Below are 25,021 nucleotides of genomic sequence, written 5' to 3'. Positions count from 1 at the left end.
ACAAACATAGTGCAACAGGCAAAGCTAACAAAGCTATTAATCACAGACCAGAGGCTCATCAAGATAGGTCTGTTGGTGATTTTTCTAGCAATACATTTTCAAGACTTCTGGCTAAATATGTAAAGGTTATGGAAGTCAAAGACTGCTATATCTGTGTGAAGTTGCCTGCTTCTGTTTCAGAGGGAGTGACTTACAATATGCTTCCTCTTACTTATGGCATAACCTGCAGTGTGATAGCTAGCTTATTTAATCAGACTGGTCGTCTAGAGTATTATTACTCTAATTATGATGAGATTTTTGCAAATCTAAAAATTGAGAAAAGCTTAAATAAACATAAGCAAGCTAAACAGATGAGGGAATTCTTCATTGTAACTAACAAACTCACCTATGAGTATGCTTTTAGAAATAATCTAACATGCAGATTGAGAGCTGAGGAAAAGACTTTCCTGAACCTTGTTGAAGAGAGAAGGGCAATCTATAAAATAAATGAGATGGTCAAGCAGACCAAATCAAAATTCTGGCAAAGGGAGGATGAAAAACTCAATGGCAAATCTTTTGACAATGTTGCAATTCACATAGACAAGCCAATTAGTGGCAAGTTTTGTATTAGAAGAGATAATACTCTGTTTGATAATTATTTTGTTGGAGCTAGCAATTGTGAGGACACTTATCAAATCATGGGGGGTTGGGGTTTCAAGGGAGGTAGAGACCCAATTTTTCCTGGAATTTATTTTGTTTGTGGAGACAAAGCCTATTATAACCTCCCAGACCATTGGTATGGGACGTGTTTTGTTGGACTTATTTTTCCAAAAATATTTCATGTTGACAGAAATGCAGAAGGCTCATTTGAAATCAGTAATCATGTAAATAGGTACAAAAGAGAAAGTTTCACAGAAATTTTGGGAGACATTTTTGAGGTAGTGATACCTTTGGTAGGAATAACCCTGAATGCAGGAAGAATCAGAAAATTGTCCACAATTGTTGACAGATTGTCAACTGACACAGCAGGTGGTTTCCAATTAGTGGATACTGAAGTTATTGCAATCAGATCTATGGTAATGCAAAACCGTCTTGCTTTAGACATACTCCTAGCAAAAGATGGAGGAGTCTGTGGCATTCTACATGTCCAACACTGTTGTACGTATATCCCCAATGAGAGTAAAAACATTGAGATGTACATCAAAAATATTACAGAAATGCACTCAGAGATTGTTCCCTTAGAAGAGGATGATTTTTCAGAACGTCTTTCCAAAAGATTTCAGGCAATCAAAACCTGGTTTCAAGAAATTGGTGGTTCAGTTCTTGGTAAGATTCTAACACCTTTATTTGTAATACTTTTTGTGATACTTTTGTTGAAGATTAGTTGCATGTTACACAAGAGAAAGAAATATCTCAGAGAAAAGAAGAGAATTTACAAAATCAAAAAGGAACTGGAGAGAGAGATAGAGCTGGAGGAGATTCGTAAAGCTCAATATGAAAATTGCAGACAGACAGCTGGGACAAGTCTTTAGAAATACTAATACAGTGAAATCAAATCATGTTCATCTTAAGATAAAAATGTTGTTACAATTTGGGTATGGTTTGGTGATTTAGAAATCACCAGATGAGGGAGTTGATGGAGCGAGATTTAGAAATACATTTATTTCAGCTCGCGAAGTTAAACTTCCATAATAAATTAATACTATTAATAAAGAGTGTGGTGGAAATTACTAACCAACCTAGAGTAAAAGTTGCATTTACATGAACACGTGGGAAACTAATATGTGTGCTCATAAACGTGCATTATGTTGCATTTGCATGTGTGTGAAAAATAATGAATTAATTCTATCTATTGTCATGTCAGAACTAAATGCGGCCGTTTATTAATGGCATGATGTTTTTTTTCTGTGTGCTCATGGTGTGTTTTTTATTTCTTAAATGTTGCACGAATCTGTTTGTTGCTCTATTTGCTTATGCTAGGTAATATAGATTAATGGGTTAATAATTAGCAAAGGTGGGTGGGTAACAGAACAAACTTTATTTCTTGCATTAATTATTCTTTTGTGTTTGTTTACACTAGTTAACGAAAAGAGGTTTGAGGCCTAGTGCGTCTAAATGTGCAGTTGGCAGAATTCTGCCCAGTGAATGCAAGAGCCCGGTGTGGAAAGTTCCTGCCAAGTTTCTAAAAGGAGAAAATATAAACGTGGTTGTACAAATGAACTGACTGTATTTTTGGTCAGCGTGGCCAAGGCCAGGAACCGGCAGAAAGATTGTCAAGCTAAGGAAGTCACAAACAATTTATTTGAATGTTGCAAACTGGAGGAAGCTTCGTGACTTAAAAATAAAGGACAATAGACTCTAAGAAAGAGTCGGAACTGGGCTCTAAAGAATGTGATGACATTATGGTCCGTCGTTTGACAGCCAATAAGAGTTCTGAATGGCAGAAAAGTATTGAATTTTTCTTAGATTAAGCTAGTTAGAAAGGTATAAAAACTGTCCCCCTGAGAGGGAAGTGTCTGCTGCTTGCTGTTTACCAGTTGGACGTGTCGTGCTGTTGGACTTTACTTGGAGCACGTAAGAATCCTTTAGGGCTTAATGACTTTTTCCCTTATTCTTTAATGGGGCAAGTGTAGCTAGGGACTTAGAGTTTAGGTGATGCCAAACTACTATTTCCATTTTGAATTATGCTATTTGATTTTGCTTGAAACTGTCATTACTTTTTGCTAAAATCTTAATAATAATGCTTGAATAAAAAGATTTTTAATGCACTTTCTTTGAATAAATAGTTAATAAATAATATATTTGAAAAACAAGCTGGACTTGTTATTTCATGTGTTTAGGTTACAATTAGCAGATCTATTTTCCTTAGTGACTTAATTAATCATAGGATTTATTAAGTGTGATGAAGTCGTTTTTCTGCAGATGTATATAAATGTATATATTTTGTGAATAGGTTTATTAATTAGGTCACATGATTCAGTTGCTCAAAATATGTCATGTTAGTTTATGGGCCTTGTGAATGATTTATTATTAATGGTGAATATTGTGGAATTAGGTAGTGTAGCTTATGGCATATTTTCTATAGGGGCGCTGGATCACTTGTGCTACAGGCGGTGACTATTTATGTTTCAGTGAAACTGGTGTATTTTTAGATTGATGCTGATGAGTTGCAAATTTGAACACTGATCTATTTATGGTGTGTGATCATCTTCCTTGAGAGAGAGAGAGAGGGAGGGAGAGAGAGAGAGAGAGAGAGAGAGAGAGAGAGAGGGAGAGAGGGAGAGAGATCGTCCTTGTGGGTTGAGATGGATATGGGTAGCAGAGGTAATCTTTTGGTTCGTTCTTGAACGATGACACCCTTTTTTGGAATTTCACAGAAGCCACTCAGGCCAACCACACCTGACTTAAGAGAGAGGAACAGCATTGTACCTTACCCTGGTTGGTGCCTAATGGTAAGTAAGAGGGATAACGGGGTAAACGTGTCTTGAAGTGTTGCGCCACTCACATTATTGAGAAAGAAATAGCCTCTAGTGCCCTTAAGGTATGCATATTCTATAAATTCATCATCTTATCACTCTGATACCCTTCCCTGATTGACCATACCTATCTCCAAACTTATAAGCCTTGTTTAGCCAATGGCAAGAGGCCCCCTTCATCTGGCACACGTGGGCTGAGGTCATGACCTCCACCAGCCTGGTGGAAGTGCTGCTTGCTGTATTTAGAGAACCCCAACAGCCTGGCAGAGATCTCGCTTCTCTGAAGGAATTGGCTGCCATGGCGGCCCGCGTCACAGATTCAGAGTGTTCCGAGCAGTTGCCATATTTAAAGCCACTGCTACTCATCCTTTTTTCAGAGAAATAAACTCCCAAAGCAAAAGTTTGTTTTCATGATCAAAAAGTAGGGCCCTTTTCCTGCCATGTTGAGATTATTTAGAATTTTTCCTGCCCATGTCATCCATGCACCACATGGCGCTAACCAGCAAGGAAAGTATGGTAACCCCACCATAAACAGGGTGAATCTCGACCTCACCTTAAGGCACACCGACAGGATACAACTTTTATAACGCAGTCATTACATCGCACTACCTTTACAACGCAGCCATTACAACGCAACATCACTTACATCACATGCCATTACAATGCAGGCATTACATCACATGTCACTACAACGCATGTCATTACAATCATGTCACTATAACGCATGCCATTACAACGCAATATAAGGTAAGTAATGGGGAATAGTAATTTTTACCCCTCCCCTATCCAACACTTACCCTACTGTTGCATTCACTGGAGTGGGACTAGTAATTTGTACCCCTACATTATCCAACACTTACCTTACTGTTGCCTCAAAAATCATATGTGGTGTAATGGTATGCGTTGTAATGGAATGCATTGTAAATGTAGTCTCTAAAAATGCGTTGTGATGGCATGCAATTTAAAATCATGCGTTGTAATGGGATGTCGCAATGTAAAAACTGCGCTGTCAAGGCATGCATTGTAAATGTTTGCGTTGTATGTCATATATTCACACCGACTGGTGGGCTCTGGTTGTGGGGTTAGTCCACAGGAGGCAATACCTGTGTAAACCCAACGCTTTTCCAACTCTAAACAGAACCTGGGAGCTGCAAGTCTGGCATGAGTGAAGTCGAGTTGATTTAGGGCAGTACCGCTGCTCTGCCAAACTCTAAATGAGGCCTAAGAGTATCACTGAATCCTTGACGAGGAAACCATGCCGCCACATCCTCTGAGAATTGTCTTACCCACATTCCATTTCCACACTGACATAACCTGCATTCTCTCCAGCCCTGGCCAAATGACTCAGTGTTACTCCATGACTGTCACTGTCAAGCAGTGGCGGCTGGTAGGGAACAGGGTGGGTGGGAAGGGCGGGAGGGGTTGAAAACAATGAAAATATTTAAAAAACACTTACCTCCTCTGCCGTCTCACCACTGCCATCTTTCTGCTTCTCATCCTGACACCGAGTCCGGCATCAGATGCACACAGGCTCCCCTAAGCCAATCACTGCTCTCCGGTCACCATGACAGCAGTGTGGTGATTGGTCTGAGTGCTGTGGTTCGGCGCTCAGACGGGAACTATGAGCCTGTGCATGTTCCCTATCAGGCAGTGCATTACAGTATGGTGGGAAACATGCAAAGTGTGCATGACTGTTTGGCTGGCCCAAGCTGTCCGGCTGAACAGAGCACACTTAAATTGTGCCCACCACTCCCCCCTTTGTGACCCCAGTCCCGCCCACCCTAAACTAGCCCCATAACTACAGACAATACAATTATAATAACTTTGTTATTATCATTTTATTTTAATTTTTTTCATTGCTCTGAGAGCAGTGGGGCAACGCTCCTCCTCCCTAACCGAGGAGCCGCCCCTGCTGTATTGACTACATAGCTTTTACATTTTCTACACCAAGTCAACACTGTTTCCTTCCTTCAATTATTCCTCTCCCATGTCCTCCCGTACATGCCAAGTCTGAACTCAGGGACAGTATAGAAATTCACCAAAGCTTTTTCATTGCGACTGCTGCTCATTCTAACAGTGCCAGTCACTACATAGTTCCTTGAGGTGCTAGAGCACCATGCATTTTTGTCATGCAAGTGTTGTAAATATTCACAGCAGCCCATCTAAAATATTTAACTTCCATGCCATTAGCACTATTTACTGCAAACTTTCAGGAAAGCTATATAGATGAACTAGCAGCCCGTCCCGACGTTGTCCGGGTATGAAATAGAATGTGTGTAATGTGTGTATTTGGCAAGGGCAATTTATTTTAAAATCTCGCGGTAGACACCATTTTTTGTTTCATGAGAATAGGGACGGAGAAGGCCCAACTGCAGCCCTGGTTGATGTTAGCAGGCGCGTGTAATTGGTGTAGTGATCCGTCGCCTGAGCCCGGCTACAGCCCTGGTTGATGTTAGCGGGTGCGTGTAATGTCGTTGAATGAGAGAGTTATCAGCCGTGGGTAAATCCGTTTAATGAGATAGTTGAAGTGACAGCGAGTAGGAGAGGCTGCAGTAATTGTCCCCGCAGACACGCTCATTTGCATGTTCCCCCGCTTGAGGCCCAGATGCAGGCCTGTTTGATGTTAGCAGGTGCGTGTTCCCCCGCTTGAGGCCCAGCTGCAGCCCTGGTTGATGTTATCAGGCGCGTGTAATTATGCAGCCCTGGTTGATGTTATCAGGCGCGTGTAATTAGTGTACTAATCCGCCGCCTGAGCCCGGCTAGAGCACTGGTTGATGGTAGCAGGTGCGTGTAATTTCGTTGAATGAGAAAGTTCAGTAACTGCGCAGTAGAGGCTGCAGTAACGTTACTTACCAGGCCTCCAGGTGAATGTGTTTGTCACGCCCCCAGCACACGGCCACAGCAGACGATCTTCTGATTAATGTACGACCCACATGGAATGAAGGGCGGAACGTAGCACACGCCCCCAGTGTGCCCCTTGATGCTGCGCAATTGCGTTCACATGGCATGAAGGCCGGACACACGCCCCCAGCGTTTCTCATGTCCCCAGCGTGTCACGCCCCCAGCGTGCCCCTTGAGGCTGCGCAGCAACGTAATTGGCGCTTGTATGTACGACTCACATGGCATGAAGGGTGGACACACGCCCCCAGCATTTGTCACGCCCAGCGTTTGTCACGCCCCAGCCCACGATGTGATGGCCGTACCACACGCCCACAGCACACGCCCACAGCACAACGCAGACACGCTCACAAGCGACTACTTTGCTGGCACGGTTCTTTTACCTTTTAAATGTATAGAGGAGTTGGCCTAACGGCTAAGGCACTCGACCTCGGACCTGGGGATCTGGGTTTGAGTCTTGGTAATGACGCCAAACATCCTGTGATTCTGGGCAAATCACTTAATTTCCCTGTGCCTAACAAAAATGAATGTGTGTTCTCATGTAATGTAACTGGTGCTATGTAAAGCACTCTGATACCTGATTCAGTTCAGGCCAAGTTTGCGCTATATAAAACTCTGCAAAAAAATATATATATGGTGGCCGTCTGCATTGCCTATGTCCTTCTGCTGCAACTGCCCTTTCCAACGCTGTATTGGGTGTTGTGATTGGTGCTGTGGTTACTGAGATTACCCGCCTCAAAGGTTTGGGCTCTCTCTTTATTATATTAGTATGGATAAGTGAAACTAATGTTAACAGTTCCAGTTTAGAGGCAGAGCACACACCCTTTGCCATTGAATAGTAATGGCCTATGGCATAGAACCAGTTAAAATGGGCATCCATAAAAATTTGAATTATTTAAGGAAATTATGCAAAATATGCGATTTCCTACATAAAGAAACAAGGAATGGTGGGTGTGCACAGAACTCTAGAAGGGGTATAGATCTGGCAAGGGTTTCCTAAAGTGTTTGATGTGAAATTAGGTTTCTTGGAATGATTTGAACACCACATTTTGATAAAGAAGAGGGCAGTTCCAGTGGTGCCTCAAAAGTGACCTGTGCCCACACAGGTGAAGGAACACATGAAGGTGGATTTAAAGATGTTGCTAGGCAGCGAGAAATGGAATCTTGCAATGGTTGGCCACAGTCACCCCGGCTGCCAGTGCTGGTAGTTCTGGGATTAGGGTATATGTAGGCCTGAGGGATTTGAACTATAATACCTGGTAGACATTCTCTTCTCATTATTTCTGAAGCAATGGCTTCCCTTAGTAAGGCCAACAGTGTTGGCTTGATGGACGTTCCCTCCTTATCATCAATCGAAATTGTGTGATGATTCAAGGCACTACAATTGATGGTGACACCTTTGAGGGTGGACCAGATTGTTAGGATGCTGTTTGGCCTGTCATCAGCGGTGGCAGTTTTGCAATGATGGTGAAGAAGGAGTGGTACGGCATACAGAAAGTAAAGATCTTCCAGGATGATATTCTGGTATACAGTGGAAGTGTGTAGTAGAAAGTATTTGAAAGATGCAATTGAGTGGGTTGACAGTGATGCAAAAAATGTCAGTTTATGGGCTCTTCAGTAAATGATCTTGGATATATATTTGTGGAAGGCACAAAAAACAAATTAGATTTGGTGGAAGAAGCAGCCAAAGATCTGCAGATGTATTCTTTATTCCAGATACATACTCTGGGACAGATTTACTAGCACCTTGCGCCTTCTTGCGCCACCATTGCGACTCAAACAATGCAGCCTATTTACAACGTGACGCATCTAGGGAGATGCGTCACGTTGTAAAGCCCTGCATCACATTATACCTGAATCAGGTATAATGTATGCAGGGTGGGCGTTCCCACGCAGGAAGTCCTTGTAAAAGTGACTCAGTGAAATCTACAAGATTACACGGCCCCCATTTTAGAACACCACTGCGTCAAAACCTTACGCCTGCCTGAAGCAGGCGTACGGAGTGACGTAGTACAGTAAGTATAGGCCTCAAAATTCATTGCTGCAGTTGCGTCGTACTTGTGACACAACTCCAGCAATGCGTGACTTTTGGGCCAACAGATACATCAGAATTTCTGACGCATCTGTCAATCCTTGCGCCACGGAGCACTGTATTGTAAATACAGCGCATCCATGGTGGCGCAAGGACAGTTGCTGCTGGCGCAAGGAAACTGACGCAGCTATGCAAATGCATCAGTTCCTTGTAAATCTGCCCCTCTGTTTTTACAAATATTCACTTACACCTGACTACACCCTCAGTGTGGCACATTCAGGTCCTCGATAGAGAAAACTTTTTTTTATTTTTTAGAATTTTATATAGCGCGAACTAGACCCGAGACATCGGGTATCAGAGCGCCTTACATGAGCGCCAGTTTTGTTACATGAGGACACATTCATTTTTTAATTTTTTTAGGCAAAACTTGATGTCTGGTTCATCATTACTGGCGATGCAGGAGGTATTACAATGACCATTGCTATTCATGGACCATAAGTAGATGTTACTCAGTGAACAACACCATTGTCAATGCTATGCATGATGCATTATTAAAATTAGCCTAAATGTGCCTATGCTATGTGTATTTCTTGTTTCTAACACCAACCCAAATGTATACTCCTAATATACTTTGTCAATGTTCTCATTTATTCAAGTATTGTTTCATTTCCAGGGAGTGGTCCATTTCTCTAAAGACTCTGCCATCGCCTACATGTGCGCAGGAAGGTAGCATAACAAAAGTTGCTTATGTTCTCTTGTTAAATAAATATTATTGGTGTTGATGAGCTTTGTAGTAATTTAATTTGTACTGAAGTAAAGGCTTTAAGTATATTGCAGATCTTGACTATCTTTCTGCATGAGAAAACTAGTGCTCTGTGGCAAGCTGGTAGAACCCCTATAAGAGAGAAATTAACGTCAATTGTGGACAGGTGTGGTTCATCGACTTGTGAAATATTAATAAGTGAACATGTAGCAAGTCTGAATTTATAACACTTGGCTTTCAGCAGGTGATAGGATAAGATTAAATACAAGCAAATAGTACAGCAGTTCAATGTCTGAGCACTAGGTGGTAGTAAAAAATTAACAGAGTGGTGCATCCTGGTCGGTCATGTATACTTTTCAGTGCTTAAACACGCTGTAAATAGTTTTTTATTGCGGTGTGTTTATGTTGCATGTACCTCTTGGAGACTTCAGTCAGGAATATGACACGTTACAATGCAAACATTTACAACACATGCTTTTACAACGCAGTTTTTACATTGCAACATCTATTACAACACAGGATTTTAAAACGCATACCATTACAACGCATACCATTACAATGCAAAATACTTTTAGGGTAACAGTGGGGTAAATTTTGGATAGTGTAGGGGTAAAATTACAATTCCCACTCCAGTGGGTGCAACAGTAGAGTAAGTGCTGGATAGTGTAGGGGTAAAAATTTCTATTCCCACTCCAGTGAGTGCAACAGTAGGGTAAGTGTTGGATAGTGGAGGGGTAAAAATTGCTATTCCCATGTACCCCCAAACCCATACACACCCTAAAAAAAAAAAAAATTACATACCTCATTATGCAGACCCTCCAGGATTTCGCGATTTCGCGATGAATGAAATAATCGCGAAATCAACGATCTAGCGCGATGACTGCGAAATTTACCTTTTTGGCTGCTAAAAACAGCCTTCAGCAGACGGACAAAAAAATTGTGTCACTTTATTGGCCATACGCGCACACGTCACTACGTGTAGGTGGCGCTGCACGGCCGTAATAGCTGCCTGCTTCCTTAACGTAGTTGAAAGAAAGTCGAGAGAAAATTAAATATTGCTTCTCCGGCAAACTTTGTGAAGGCTACGAGTGCTCCGAGCGTTCGTATTATTGGAAAAGTGTTAAAAATGAAGATTCCAGCTCGTGAGCACAGGGAAAGGTCATAGCCAAGACGATCAGGTCTCACCCGTACAGTCAGCATGTTTCTTTAGAGTCCGGCTGGAAAACGATGACTGGGCAATTGCTCCAAGGGAATCTCACACCTTGCGGCTGATAAAGCTTCTGCCTGTGGAAGAGACCTGGAAGAGATCTGTTACCAGAGGCAGATGTTCAGTGCGCTAGAAAAGGGGCATGAAAAGAAGTAGGGGGCATATTATCAAGTAAGGGCGTTACATTATCGCTGCTTTTATCGGCAGGAAACTGCCAATAAAGCGGCGATAATGGGCTTGATAATATGCTCTATAAATTCCAATCGAAGCCCATGTTAGATGTGAAGACATCTAACATGGGCTTCGATTGAAATTCATAGAGCATATTATCAAGCCCATTATCGCCGCTTTATCGGCAGTTTCCTGCCGATAAAAGCGGCGATAATGTAACGCCCTTACTTGATAATATGCCCCTAAAATCGTTCCTTCGTGTCCATTGATTCTAGACCTCTGTCCTGCTAGGAATAAACCATTTATGCCAGAAAATGTGCAGAAGCCAAATAGCGATAAGGAAATCGAAAAATGAAACGCACACTAAAAAACAAAGCTGCATTTTTTAACCAGATTGGTAGAATACTTCGATAATAGGTGGGGTAGCAGTAGCAGGCATTGGAGAGGTAAGAAAAAGCATATTAGGCCCAATTACGATTCTTGGAAGCATCTTTCTGAATATTTTGTATTTTTTTTGGTTTGCTTCCTGTGCATGTTAGAGAAAGATGGTCCCCATTCTCTCTAGACATCCAGTTTAACAATGACTTCTTGTTCTTACCTAAATATGACAAAATGCAAAAAAGTGTACTCTTGTAGTGATTTAATTGATTTAATTACTGGCACTATTGCCCGAATGTTAGCTTTAGCAAGATTAAGGGATGTTTTTTTGATAGTCCTGAAATTAGTGCATTCTGCATCGTCAGTATGTTTTTAAGAAGGCATTAGTTTAGTTGCTGTGGTGTGGTATCTAGTGCCCACAATAGGATATTTGGGAACACGAAAAATGGGAAAATTTAACTACTCTGCTGGCCATCAGGGATTCCCGTAAATTCTGGCGCATTGTCAATACAGGGTCCGAGGTTCTAGCCTCGGCAATCGAACCCAATATTTCGGCTAAGACCTGGCAGGATCATTTCCAGTCCCTTTACAAGTCTCCTGACGAAGCCGCCAACAACATTCGTCCTTATAATAATGCAACAGTGGAGGGGGAACTCTTTACAGAAATGGAAGTGCGAGTAGCCATCGCAGGGCTGGCATCTGGCAAAGCGCCAGGATTGGATGGCCTGCCGGGTGACTTATTCAAGCGGGAACCTGATGTTTGGGCTCCCTACTTGGTCCTGATATTCAATGCTGTCCTAGGGGGTATGGAGGTCCCCTGTACTTGGCTGGGCGCAGAGATTGTTCCCATATTCAAGAAGGGGTCACCTCTGCTCCCAGCCAACTACAGGCCCATTAGCCTCATAGATGTACCGCAGAAATTGTTTGGTAGGCTGATGCTAGATCGCCTCCAAGATTGGATAGAGGACTTTAACATTCTCAGCCCCTATCAGGCGGGATTCAGAAGAGGGGTCTCCACTATGGACCAGATTTTCCATCTAAACCTCCTCTTCTGGAAGACTGCGGTAATCGAGGACGGCAGCCTGTACATGGTATTCGTGGACTTGCGTGCCGCCTTCGATTTAGTACCTAGAGACAGGCTCTGGATTGTACTGTCGGAGCTGGGTGTTCCGGCCGATATCCTGACTATCCTAATAAGACTACACCAGAGAAACTACACACGGGTCAGGTGTGGAAGAAATGGGGCGCTTTCTGACAAGTTTCCCATTGACAGGGAGGTGAGACAGGGTTGTGTGCTTGCACCGACCCTGTTTTGCCTCTTTGTCAACGGGATAATTGCCCACCTGACCAGGATGGGTGACATTGATGCTCCCAAACTGAACGGCAGCAGGGTGCCCGCTATTATGTTTGCGGACGACACCCTGCTGCTGTCCAAGTCCCCCATGGGAATACAAAGGGTCCTGGATGGGTTTTCAGCTTTTTGTGCGGAGAGGGGGCTTGAGATTAATGCTTCAAAAACTAAATTTATGATTCTCAACCCCCCTCCCTCAACACGCCCCAACCCTACGATAGGTCTATTAAGACTTGAGAGGGTTTTTACTTTTGAATACTTGGGCGTAATTATAAATCAGGATATGACATGGGACACGAACCGGACCAAGGCTAATATGAAACTGGTCCAGCTATCGGGGCATTTGTAGAATGGCAAGCAGGTCGACCTATAAACCCTTTGGTGCCGCCCTTGAAATCTACAAAATGCAGGCCAGGGGGGCAGTTTTATACGGAGGGGAATTGTGGGGTCATACTCCGGCTCATTGCTTGCAGACCACCGAAAATAGATTTATGAGACAGCTGGCGGCATTACCGGCAAGTACCCGCTTCTCCCGCTGAGACTTGACCTAGGTCTCAGACCAATCTCGGAGGAGCTGGGATCAAGACTAATAATCTTCTGGCGCCGTATCTGGAGTACGCCCGAACTTATGAACTACAGGGACGAGCTCCAGGAAATTCTTTGCCTACCCAATTCAAGACAAATCCCATGGATAAGGTACATCAAACAGACATGTGAGTCTCTAGGTAGACCCGAATTATGGCTAGATCCATGTAATGCATGTAGTAGGATCCCTCGAAAACCTCTTTTGAGGGATTTTTATGAGCTGAAGCTATCGGCCAAAAAAGGGAATACAAGGGATGGGTCCCTGACAGATTGGTTTATCAAATCTAAAGATTGGTACCACCTTGAGAGTTTGCTAGACGGCATCTCTCACGTCCTCACCAGAAAATTATTCTTACAATGGCGTTATGGCACACTCCCAATCAGGGCATTTACAAAATGCTGGGCCAAGTCACCATCTAGAGAACACTGCCTGTCTTGCTCACACCACCGGGAAGACGAAGAGCATATTATATTTTTCTGCAAAGCATACCAAAGATCTAGGAGATACTGGCACGCTCCCCTTCTTAGAAACCTAGGCTTCACCAAACACCTCCCTGCATATAGAATTCTAAAGATGGATTTTACACCTCCGACAGTTTTTGCGGTAGCAACATTTTTAACAGCAATGTGGCACACCCGCTCCCGCTTTTTGAAACATGAGGTAGATTTGGGATAAATGAACTGCACCGATGATTTGTAATTATAACACATACTAAATGATTTTTAACATGCTTAGTGTAATGCTTTTTAATCATGTTTACTGGATTTTATACTGCAAACTGTTTGTATTTCTTTTATGATCTAAATCGATCGAAATATAGATTGAAAATGAAATGAAGAGGAGGAGCTTAGCGCGCATCCATGATGGTCGCGTGAGCACAGAGCTCCCGAGACCCTCTCCGCCTCCCGCATATATCCTGCCACTAATCCTGCCACAGATGACGGGTTATTGAAGATCTGACCCTGCTGACCTAAAAGCTTCTTTCCGAATTTGATTTGGATGCCGGGAACCGGACTTACTCCGTTTGAAAAGTTGACGGCCTACACCGGGGAGCAGCCTGGGACTCTGGTCCCCGAAGTGCCTGGGCGGTAATTGAACAACAACGGACGGTGGAGGCTGCCTGGTGCCCCCCGAGGTACTTTTGGCTTAGTTTTCGGATTCTCTGGGTGAACCCAGTTTCCGTCTCGCTTCAGTCTCCCGGGGTCTGTTCTTGGCCTGTACGCTGGCCCGCCACTCTTCGTGTTTTAGACTTTTCTGAGATTGACCTGAAGAGAAGCCATTCATACCAGGTCTCAAAGGGCCCTCAGGGGCGCGTCGCACACCATGATGGGCAAACCTGAAAGCGAAAAGCAGACGGTCAAGGTCACGCACCGAGGGGGTGCCACTCAATCAAACAACATGGACCGCTACACCCGTCCTAAAGGATCCCCCAGTGGTGCGGGCAATACACCGGACGAGACCGGAGATGGTTCTGCGTCGACGGCGGAGCTGACCTTGCGGGACGTTATGGGATTCAGACTTCCATGAGCCAGCAGTATGAGACGCTGGCCTCGAAGTTGGACACAGTGGCGATCGACGTTAACTTGATCAGGACCGACCTGGCGAAGACCAATGAACGGGTCAAGTCCTTGGACATCAAGACCGCCAGTCTTACAACCGACGTGTCTGATCTTCAAACTGAGGTCCGTAATCTACGCTCCACAAACGACTTGTTCGCCCGCCGGCTGGAAGACTCCGAGAGTCGTGCAAGACGCAACAATGTTCGCATTATTGGGGTTCCGGAGAAGTCCTCTGAGATGACCACAGATCTCCTCGTGGAGGACCTGATACTGAACCATTTGGCCCCCAAGGGCCTCAGTAACTTTTTTGCAGTTGAGCGCGCTCACCGTGTTCCGGGTGGAGCTCATAAGCCAGGCACTCCGCCACGACTCATAATAGCTCGGATTTTCAACTTCAGGGACAGGGACGCCATTCTACAGGCATCCCGAACTGGAGGTCCCACAAAATTTGAGAATGCCACCATCAGCTTTTACCCAGACTTTACCCAAGCGGTCCAGAAGCAGAGAATGGACTTTATGGGGGTCAAGCGGAGGATGCGGGACATGGGAGTGAAGTATTCTATGCTCTTTCCTGCCCGACTTCGAGTCGAACACAACGAGCGAACACTTTTCTTTGATCGATCTGGGGTCGTCAGTGACTGGCTAGACACTTTACCATCGCATCGAGATCGCCCGAACCACTCGGAGGGCGCAGCGGGTGGCCTGCAGGAACAGGAGTGAGAGGTGACAACCGGCACACAAAGTGAATGGACTTCACAGCAGCGGTTCGAAGACTTTCTATGTTCATATATATGTTTGTCGAGCTGGGGATGGCGGGGGGGTACGGAACTCTTCCTCCTCCTGGGGTTTCTTCTTTTTGTAGATTAGTTTCTTGTGGGGGCGACAGGCACACTGCAAGTTGGGGTGGTTCTTTGGACTAGCGCAGGGGTGCAGGGTGGGGGGATATGTTCAAGGAGTTTTCTTGGGGGTGGGATGGGGCGCATTGTTCTGTTTTGTTGGGTTTAGAGGCAATGTTTACGATTCACTTTGATTCTGATGTCCGCTTCGCTGGAAGGGAAGTCGATCCTTACTGTTGGGATGGGGATAGGGGGCTGAGGGTCGTCAGTTGGAATGTCAATGGCCTGGGGGGTGGGATCAAACGGGGTATAGTGTCGCAGTTCCTGAAACGTTTTTCCCCTGATCTGGTGTTGTTACAGGAAACGCATTTGATTGGGAACACATGTCGTGCAATGAATCGCCGAGGATATCGTCTGGTCGCCCACTCTGGATTCACCACTGGGTCGAGAGGAACCGGGATTCTAGTCAGAAACTCCCTCCCCCTTGCAATAGACGTGACCGCTCTAGATGATAGAGGTAGATATGCTGTCGTCACCGGCAGATGGGAGGGGAAGACAATCTCCATACTTTCTGTCTATGTCCCACCTGGCTTACAAACTACGACATTTGCGGACCTGGGGCAGATAGTGCTGGGACTCCCAGAGGGTATTTTGATCGTGGGTGGAGACTTTAATTCGGTGGTCTGTGGTAAAGAGGATCGTAGCCCCCCTAGAGATCTCGCGAAATCACAGTCTTGGTTGAGCACCTTTTTGGAGACGCTGGGTCTAGTGGATTGCGGGAGGTTGATGCACCCTGGTCAGGCACAGTACACCTTTCACTCTGGAGCACACGGGAGCCTTGCCAGACTTGATTACATACTTGTGCCGGCGGCGCAGGCCGTCTCGGTGAGGGAGGCTAGACACTTGGCCAGGGGCATATCCGATCACTCCCCAGTGTGGCTCTCTATTGATGCTCATTTTGGGGTGGAGGGTAGAGTGGCCCCGATTAATCCCTGGCACTTTCGTAATCCCAAAATCAGGGCAGGTGTGGTCAAGTCCATTGATCAGTACTTTACTGAGAATGTGGGGTCAGTATCCTCCTCTGTTTCACTGTGGGAGGCCTTTAAGACTGTGGTCCGTGGCCAGGCCCTCTCTCTGATTGCTGATACCAGGAAAAGGAAAAATGAGGAGGTAGAAAGACTGGAGGCTGAACTTAGTGCCTTGGAGAGAGAGTTGGAATCTGGCGTGACACAAGAGAAACGACATGCTCTGCACCTTAAACAGTCTGATTACCGAGCTCTGGTGACAGACGCTGCCAAGGCTATGAGCCGGGAGCAGCGGGGACGGCTGTATGATGTGGGATATAAAGCGGGGAAGTTGATTGCCTGGCTGGATAAGAAGGAGAGGGCGAGTCGTGTTGTGCCTGTGGTAGGAAATGCTGATGGAGTGTGTGTGGTTGACCCAGTGGACATAGTGGAGAGTTTCGCGTGTTATTTTCAGAAGGTGTATGCACCAGTCTCAGACAGACCGGAGGAAGACTCGCATCTGTTGCTTAGGGATATCACCTTGCCCTGTCTGTCGGATTCAGACAAAGAGCTCATGGAGTCGGAATTTTCCAATGATGAAGTGGCGCTCGCTATCCGCTCCATTCGCTCAGGTAAGGCCATGGGCCCGAATGGTATCCCCATCGAGCTGTATAAGTTATGTCCGGATAAAATGGCGCCTTATCTCCACGAGATGTTCCTGGAGTAGCGCGATGTTGGGTCACTCCCACGAGACCAGCAGCTCGCGTCCATTTTTGTACTCCACAAGGAGGGCAAACCCCGGGATCTATGTGCCTCATATCGTCCGATATCACTTTTAAATGCCGAACCCAAAATGTTGGCAAAATTATTGGCTAATCGACTGATACGGGTGATCGGCGACTTGATACACCGGGATCAGTCTGGATTTATTCCGCACCGCAACACAGCGCTCAACCTGCGTCGTCTTCATGGCGTCCTGGCGAGGGCCGGGTCCTTACGTGAGCCGGCCATCTTGGTGTCCTTGGATGCCACGATGGCCTTTGACACCGTGGAATGGCCGTATTTGGGGGCCAATCTCGCGAAGTTTGGATTCGGCCCCGGGTTTATCGGTTGGGTTAGACTCCTGGATGAGGAGCCGCTCGCCCAGGTAGTGGTTAATGATAGGGTCTTGAGGTCCTTTGTGCTTGAGAGGGGTACGCGACAGGGATGCCCGTTGTCTCCTTTGCTGTTCGCGCTCGCCCTGGAACCCCTGACTGCTTGGCTACGGTGGGAACCGTCGCTTAAGGGAATCAGGTGGTCCCCTGATTTTGAGGACCGCCTATCATTATACGCCGATGATATTCTGCTATACCTCACCTCCCCACGGAAATCGCTGGGAGTGCTGTTTGATGTCCTCAGTTCGTTTGGCAAAAACTCCGGCCTGGTGATTAATTGGTCTAAATCTAGCGTCTATGCACTCACTGGTGATGTGCCCCCGCTGCCGCGTACATGCCCTCTACAGATAACACGAACCGGATTTAAATATTTAGGGATTTTTATATCATTGGACCCCGCGGTGCGTTATGGATGCAACCTACTCCCCCCGCTGCTCTGGCTTAAATCTGATGTAGCGGCTTGGAGTGGCCTGCCGTTGTCCCCGCTTGGAAGGGCTGCCCTTTGTAAGATGATGTCTCTGCCCCGATTTCTATACGCCTTCCAGTTGATTTCGTACCAGCACGATACTTCCGCGAGGTGGAGAGTCTGCAGCGGCAATTAGTTTGGGGCGGGCATCCTCGTATCGCCCTAGCGAAATTGACCCTGCCTTGGTACGATGGGGGCATCGCATTGCCGGACATCAGGCGTTACTATTGGGCATCTCAATTGAGTGCAATTAACCATGCTGTGTATGGCCCACGCCAAACCCCGCGATTGAAATGGATAAATGGCAGTTACCAGGAGGGAATTATAACAGGGCGATATATTCCACATCGGCTTGCAAGGTACTGTCAGGGCCCACCGGAGTGGCCGTGCGGGTGTGGAGAAGTGCAAACGCTGCCATGGGGTGGTCAAACAGACTAACCAGGGCGACCCCGCTTTATGCGGCGGAGAGACTGGGTAGCCTATGGACGACGAAGGGCTTCGAGAAGTGGGACCTTATCGGTATCAGTACGGTGGGGGATCTATGGGTCAAGGATAGGATTAAGACCTTTGAGAAGCTGCAGTCGGAATATGCACTTAGTAATAGGGAGCATTTTCGCTATATGCAGATCCGACACGCGCTCCACTCGGTCTTCCCGATCGGAACTGTCATTCCGGAATCCTCCCCCCTCGAAGATAGGGTGCTTGATGGCCATATTCCTGATAGCACCATATCTCTAATATACAAAAAAACTGATTAACGACCGAACGGATCTGCTTTTGCAGCTCCGTGAGGCGTGGACCGGTGATGGACTGGAATTGGACGATGAAGATTGGCAGGCAGCGGTATCCTCCCCGAAAGAGGTAGCGATCCCGGCTCGTCTCCGGCTGGTGCAACTAAAGATCTTACACCGTATCTATGTAACTGGTCCCCGTCTGATTCGTATGGGTCTCTCGGCTGATGGAATGTGCAGGCGTGGTTGTGGTGCGCTGGGCACTTTTCTACATCTCATATGGGAATGCCCCGCTGTGGCTCTGTTCTAGAACCGTGTGCATGTGATTATGGAAGAAGTTACGGGAGTTTCTTTTGCTGCCTGAGGCCCGCCGTTGTCTGCTGAATATATAGGAACCGAATGACTACACTGTGGCACAGACACAATGGGCTACACTTGGAAACATGGTGGCTAAAAGAGACATTGCGCAGCTATGGGGGTCTCAGAGGGCACCTACGACTTCAGCATGGGAAGAAAATATGGACTGGTGCATGTTCAGGGAAAAAACGGTATATGTTGCACGTGGTAGACCCAAGAAGTGGGGTAGGGTCTGGAACCAATGGAATTCGTATCGTGGGGAGATTTGTGCCCCCCCCCGTTTGTAGAGGTCCCGGTGATGCCACACTCCCCGTGACCTGACGTTCCTACATTATACAGATTTTCTTACTGCATGCCCGATTACCCGGGGCCCCCCCTCCCACTTTTCATTTCATCCTTCTTACTGTACATTTGTTTAATATGACTCTCCCCCATGAGACGGACACACGCCGCATTGCCTCTTATTTAGTTTGTTGTTGTTGTTTTTATGTTTCTATAAATAATTAATTCAAAAATAGGACCTTCGCCTTTTCCTACACCACTATTTTGCTCCTGTCGAAATGATATGTTGAATTGCTGCCGGGCTCCCGGGCTGTCGGCTGAAAGCTGTGTAAATTTGCAAAGCCAGTAGTCTTCTATTGTTTTAGCGACGGCCGGCCCCTGTGGTTGTAGGCCCGTAAATTTAATACTGCAACTGAAATAAAGGTTTAAAAAAAAAAAAAAAAACGAAAATGAAATGAAAATAGGATATTTCCAAAATAAAATATTGTGCAGACGTAGAAAATTACCCGTGATTAAACTAAAAAAAAAAAGCAAGAGAACAATCAATTAAAACTACCAGATCACCAAATTAAAATAAATAAACGCTAAAATGGTGATCTATTTATTTTTGTAATATTTGTTTTTGCAACTTGTGGTGGTTATCTTCTACTTGGCTAACATTTTGCATATATGTCACTGGCGCATAAATAAACCTAATTCTTGAGAAGATGGAATTCTGAATTACTATTCAGCAGCCGGAGCCCGTGCAGGTAAGAGCGGTGGGGCGGGGAGGGAAGATTAATTATTTATTTAATTTTCCCTCATCATCTATCAAAATCCCCCCCTCACCCGTCCCCACCACATCACTGCTCTTACCTGCAATGGCCGTGGCTGCTATTCAGTCAAGCCAACGTCACTGTTTCAAAAAAAGTCTCTTTTTAGACATTATGCGTTGTAATGGCATGCGTTGTAATGGTATGCATTGTAATGACATGCGTTGTAATGGCATATGATGTAAATGCAGATGTGTTGTAACACCCGCGTTGTAATGACTGCGTTGTAATGGTTGTTTCCCTCAGTCAGTCACTGTGTCCTGGTTGTTGACCTGCAGCTGGTGATAGTTGGAGATGTGATCAAAGGAGGCAGGACAGTGTCAGATGGGCTCTCTATTCTTCCATGGATTTTTGAAGTAAATGCTTCTATAAGTGTCTGTTCACCTCAGTGTGTGACTGGAGGCTATATGCCACATAAGGCTGGGTAATTATGTGGAAAGTCTGGGCAAAAACACTGTATTTTGTCCTGTGAATCAGTGCTGGAAATGAGGCGCAATCCATCTGGATCCACGATTCTGCAGCCATTATTGAGCCGGAAAATGAGCTGGCGCTGTCTCTAGACAATTTGCGAACACCCCACATTTAGGGGCGTCCACGCTTTGTGATCTGAGAGGCAACCTGCCCAGGGTGAGGGATTCTTTCAGTTGCAGTTGGGCTCAACACAAAGGCTTCAGTCAAAGGTTATAAGGATACCTTCTGTTTGAGTCTCAACCGGTGGCGTAACGAAATTTGAGGGGGCCCTCCGTAAGGTGCATGGAGGGCCCCCACTCCGGATTTTATCAGAAGCTCTCAGACCACAGTACTGTGCTGAGGGGGACCCCTGCAGTTCAGGGGGCCCCCACACCGCACGGTCTGCAGGGGCCTGTGTTATGCCACTGGTCTCAACCTGTCTGGGAGCTCACAGGAAGAGCTGGAGAAGGCAAACACCTTAAAGCCAACGCCACTGAGCAGGAAAAGACACTAAGCCAGTGCTTAATTTGAGCCGATAGTTTCAGGTGCTCGACACGGCACTTAATTGTCAACACTGGCGCTTGTGACAGTCTGCAACAAGGTGGCGCCGCCTGGCAAATTTATAGATTACCACAACAAAAGTGAATTAATAATTTAATATATATTAAAAAGGATTTTTTGGGTAATTGTTTGGATGGAAATTTCTGGGTTTAGGTGCAACAATTGTCAGGGCCCAATTGTGTTGTGGCACATTCCTCGCGAAAGGCTTCACCCAAGAGCCATTGTAAGGGTAAGTATAGAGGAAAATGGAGGATTATGCCCTCACGATTTGTCAACAGTAGTCCAAAAGGAAAATTCAAACTTTCTTTGAAAGTTTTACGTGCGTGATTTTTATTTCATGTTATATTTGTGAAAAATTCTTCTTGTTCCAGGACCGCAGAAACTACATACCGACATTCTAGAGAATCATGAATTCTACCTACCCCAACAACTGATATATGCCTTGAAAAAGCCCAAGGCCTATAGGCTATAGGGGCGAAGCACGTGTCGGATGTCCTCTTTTTTCCCAAATATAACATGAAATAAAAATCACGCACGTAAAACTTTCAAAGAACGTTTGAATTTTCCTTTTGGACTACTGTTGACAAATCGTGAGGACACAATCTTCCATTTTCCTCTATAAAAATGATTTTTTACCTGCCCCTCCAAGCCATACTTGTAGCTTTGGGGGGCGGAATTACTCCGCATTGTCACACTTGCAGGAGTGTGATGGTTAGTAGTTGTGCTGTTACTATCATTGCCACCACTGCTGTGAAGTAAAAATGATCAGGGGACACAAGAAACAGAAGAGTTTCTCATATTTAACTGGTAGGCTTTGACAACTTTTTTTCAGAATGCTGTCATACAAAAATGTATAGTGAAGAGAAAAATGCATTTCATAATTAAGTTGTGGTTACAATATTTCTTCAGCCACTATTAGGACACCCTCTTTTTCTTTGTCACCTAGGAAGTATGCTCAGGGTTCAGCCCTAATCAGGCAAAGGGGGCTTCTGGGTCTGTCTCTCAAAAATATTTGTTTAAAATAATGGCAAAAAAGTACCTGCAATACTTTTTAGGTTTTATCATTATACACTCCTGCAAATACCTTTTTTTTTTGCTAAATGGGTCATTTGTCTGTGCATATGACCTTTTTGCAAGTACAGGAGAATATATTTTCTTTATTTCTCCTTTAAAGTGCTCCACGCCTTATTTGTCATGAGAAATTTGATCCCAACATTTGAAGGATATAATTATACTGGCAGGAATCCTTTCATGGATATTTGATTGGACCAACCCTACAGCATGCTTAATACAAGAAATTATCCTAGATTGTTTAAAGTTAGAGGCCAGTCATAAAATACCATGCTTTGGCTACAATAAAAGGTCTTCTGTGACATATTTAATGTACAACAAAATATAGGAAAAGGAGACAAGGAGATTGAGAAAATATTCTTAAAGAAGCTGCAGTCTTGTAGGCAAAACAAAAAGGTGGGCAGAACCCCAACTACATGCTTGATTGCTTTGTAAACATCAACAGGCATGTCACTCTGTTTGGATTTGTTGTCCATGGCCAAGAGAGAAATCTACTGGAGAGTGGAGTTGGAATAATAAATCAGCAACAATCTGTCCCAGTGTAATGATCTCTCTGCACCACACAAACTTTTGTGTCCTTCTGGCAATGCCACTTCACAGGCCATCCTTAATTGTATCTGATTATGTAGGTTTCATAAGCGTCCCCGTATGATATTTCTTTCACCGTTGCTAAAATGTGAACAAAGTACCAATTTTAGAGTGTTTTTCTTTCAAGGATTTTATCATCGCCACTTATTTGTTTTATGCACACGAGTCTTAACTGCAACTGTTAGATTAAGAAAAATGATTTCTATTTAACTTATGCTCTGCTATGCTCTTTTTATACCATGTATTAAATCAGGAGCTGCCCTTGCAGGTAAGAGTGGTGGTGCTGGTTGGGGGGGAAGGGGGGAATCGGTAGGCTATCTGCGAAGAAAAGAAAATGTATAGAATAAAATTAATTTGCAACGATTTCACATGTTGGAACTGTTTCTTTAATGTGTGCTGATCAATTAATTACTGTAAAAGTTTTATTTGAATTTTTTTTCACATTTAGGAAACTATGAGGTCTTGTTTCCTTTGATCTTTGCTCCACAAGTTGTTACCCAATTTCCCGAAACACAAATAAGTGCGGTATTAAATCCTAGACCTCTTTTGTAAATCATTCTTTTTCAAACTGATTTTTCATGTGTTTTTGAAGCTATGTTAACTGAAATAAACTACAGAACGATTAAGTCATTAAGTCAGTAACATCCATTTGACAAAACCAAATAGAATATGTTAAATTTTAAAACAACAAACTTTTCACTAGGATGGCGCACAGAGAGATTGGAATATCAACAAACATATGAATAATACAACTGATCTGCTGTCACACAACATACTGATGCAATATTGTTTTATTATTGTAGTAGGTTCCCATTACCCTTTCCCTTTAGAACATTGGAACATTCCGACAGTTGGCCTGTGAGCTTGCCTTAGAATGTTGGGTGATGCACATACAGGGTCGGTCTGGGAACGAAAAGCGCCCCTGGCAACGTGCTCGGCCGGCCTCCTCTCCTCCCGGGGGGGGGGGGGGTGGGGGTGGGGGTGGAGGGGTTGGGGGTGCGACCGAGCTCTTTGCCGGGGCTGGTTTTCAGCCGATTTTGTTACAGGGCCGAATTTGCAGCTATGCTGGAAAAACGGTCCGGTAACAAAAACGGCCCCCAGGGCCCAAAACTGGCCCCCACCCTTGCGGCGCACCGGGGGATTGCCCAGTGCCCGCAACGGCCAGTCCGGCCCTATGCACATACCTCTCCTAAGAATCACTGTGGCAGATGAGCACGGCCCACTCACCCAGATTCATGAGGTGCCGCTAAGTACAAAGTGGTCTGATGCAGCCATGCTCGCGAGGGGATGGATCAGGACGATGGACCTTTACAACGCAACTTTTACCACGCAGTGCCTTTACGACGCCACTTTTACAACGCAAACCATTACATCGCATTGTGCTGGGGGGCGCTCTAGGATAGGGAATATGTTTAATGTACTATCCAACACCTTCCCTACTATCCACAGGGACTGGAGTTGGAATAGTAAATTAAACAATTCACTATCCAGCGCCTAAAAGCACTATGCGTTGTAATGGTATGCGTTGTAAAAACAGCGTTGTAAAAGCATGCGATGTAAAAGCATGCGTTGTAATGTCATACATCCTTACCTCAGGATTTGGGGGCCAATTTATCCAGCAAGAGGATGCCTTCACAAACGTAAACAAAATTGGATATTGTGCTTTCAATTCTTCAGACACATAAATCCAGTGCTTGGTGTGTAAAACAATTTGTGCCAGGGCCCTCGTCAGTAGGACACTACAGCCTGCACCATCCGTTGCCCCTGCCAGTGCTGCCAATGACAGCGCCAACACAAGTAACCATCACACTCTTTCAAGTATGACAATTCTTAGTATTCCAGGCCCCCAAAGCTATAAGAATGGCTTGGGAGGCAGGTATTAGTCATTGTAAATGTAAACTTAATTAATAAACAACGGTTGTTGTGCTCATATCTAAATTAGGCAGATAGCACCACCATGTAGCAGACCGTCTTCAGCACCAGTGCTGGCAATTAAGTGCCGGTGCTGAGCACCAGAAACCACTGGCTCAAATTAAGCACTTCACAAATAATTCTAACATCTGTAATTGAATGAAGAGAATGACGTGGTATCATGTCCTTATGCAACTCTGTGAAGAGCAAATTTCCATATTATGTGTCTTATATGATTCTACCCAAGGGTTTGATCAAATGTTCTAATGGTTACGTTAAAAGGCTTCTCATCAGCAGAGTTTCTTTTAATACTCTCTCCTCCAACTGATTCGGAGCTAATCACTGTGGCCCATGCACCTTATGTTATGTGGAGCGGCTATGGAGATTCAGTCCGCATT

General features: G+C 45.0%; 1 long non-coding RNA gene across 1 annotated transcript in view; it reads left to right on the top strand.

Annotated features, from left to right (window-relative positions):
• LOC144799452 (uncharacterized) overlaps nucleotides 1-3,433 on the top strand; it is a 46,245-nt gene extending 42,812 nt beyond the window's left edge. Inside the window, exon 4 of the long non-coding RNA XR_013603818.1 lies at nucleotides 3,357-3,433. This is a non-coding gene — a long non-coding RNA (uncharacterized LOC144799452). The remainder of the gene's footprint in view (nucleotides 1-3,356) is intronic.
• The last annotated feature ends 21,588 nt before the right edge of the window (nucleotides 3,434-25,021 follow it).

Source organism: Lissotriton helveticus, chromosome 12 (genome assembly GCF_964261635.1).
Source record: "Lissotriton helveticus chromosome 12, aLisHel1.1, whole genome shotgun sequence".
In the NCBI taxonomy this organism is placed as follows: domain Eukaryota; kingdom Metazoa; phylum Chordata; class Amphibia; order Caudata; family Salamandridae; genus Lissotriton; species Lissotriton helveticus.
This window is presented reverse-complemented; position numbering and strand designations above follow the sequence as displayed.